The sequence below is a fragment of the Alligator sinensis genome, unplaced genomic scaffold (genome assembly GCF_000455745.1).
Source record: "Alligator sinensis unplaced genomic scaffold, ASM45574v1 scaffold777_1, whole genome shotgun sequence".
NCBI classification, from domain to species: Eukaryota; Metazoa; Chordata; order Crocodylia; family Alligatoridae; genus Alligator; species Alligator sinensis.
Window position 1 is genome coordinate 1,375,038 of NW_005841882.1, and position 1,124 is coordinate 1,376,161.

The 1,124-nt window shown below is 50.7% G+C and overlaps 1 long non-coding RNA gene across 2 annotated transcripts in view; it reads right to left on the reverse strand.

Annotated features, from left to right (window-relative positions):
- Positions 1 to 1,124, reverse strand: part of LOC112549219 — a 56,024-nt gene that overhangs the window by 18,589 nt on the left and 36,311 nt on the right. The gene's annotated exons all lie outside the window — the stretch shown is intronic.

Consider the following 1,124-nt stretch of genomic DNA (forward strand, 5'->3'; position numbering starts at 1 on the left):
AAGGGAGGACTCCACAACCATCTGGAGGAGGAGAACTTCACATCTCGTGAAGATCTCTAAGCGCTGCAGAGCCTATCGGACCCAGCACGTACCTTAAGAAGGCTATAGGGATCTGATCAACGTCTGGCCTCTCCCCGTCGCCAAACGATCCCTCGACGAACCCCTTCCCTGCGCGCAAGTTCCACGGAGCCTAGCAAACTTCGTGTGAGTGTATTCAGAGCTCTTTGCTTCGAGTTACTTTCTTCGGTTGACACGACGGGCTTGTGGTTTAGAGCTTTCAACCGGATTGGGCTAGAAGTTTCATGGGAAGGAACTCTAGTCCGCCTCTCTTCTTTTCTGTCTGTAACTGCAACTCAAGCAAGTTTTCCTGCCTGCACTGCGACCATCTTCGGTGTAAGTAAAATAATCTTAAATCAACCACTAAGCGTTCGTGCCTAATTCTAGCGTGCCGCCTGCCTTCCCCAACCCGTGTCCGGGTTGCTGGCCACAGCCCGCCGTGCGAAAACCCCCCCCCGAGGGCCTCAGACTGCTCCCGGCTCACACATTATCCTATTTTTTGCCACCAAAAATTGATTTTTTTTTGGCTGCTCAACATGGGTATTGACGGCAAAAAAGATGGAGTGACATCTCTCTCCAGCAATGGTGAGCTCTGGCTGCTGCTCCTGCCATGCTGCCCCTGCCAGAACCCTGGAGTCAGAGCCCTGTAAAGAAAATACAGGGGGCGGGGGGACTACCCAGGGTGCAGTCTGGGCCAGTTTTACCTCTGCTGCTGTGTTGTGTCAAACATGTTACTTGTTTTCACTTCTGGGGCCATTTATTATTGAGACATTGACTTATGCGTCCACTCGCCCCACAATGCCAGTTTCTGTTGCCAACTCAATACAATTTTCAAACAAGCACCTTTGTGCTTTCTCCCAGGGGGACCTTCATACTTTGGAGGAGCTCTCAGACATAAGCCAAGCCATTCATTCTCTTTCTTCAAAACACTCTAATACAGGGCAGCCGTGATGCCCTCCCATGATTAGAGAAGGCAGACGGACTGTGGGGAACAGGGTGTATTACCTGCAGGGGGGAAGGAAGACAATAAAACTAGCTAATAAGCAGAATCAGCCTTTTGATTCCTG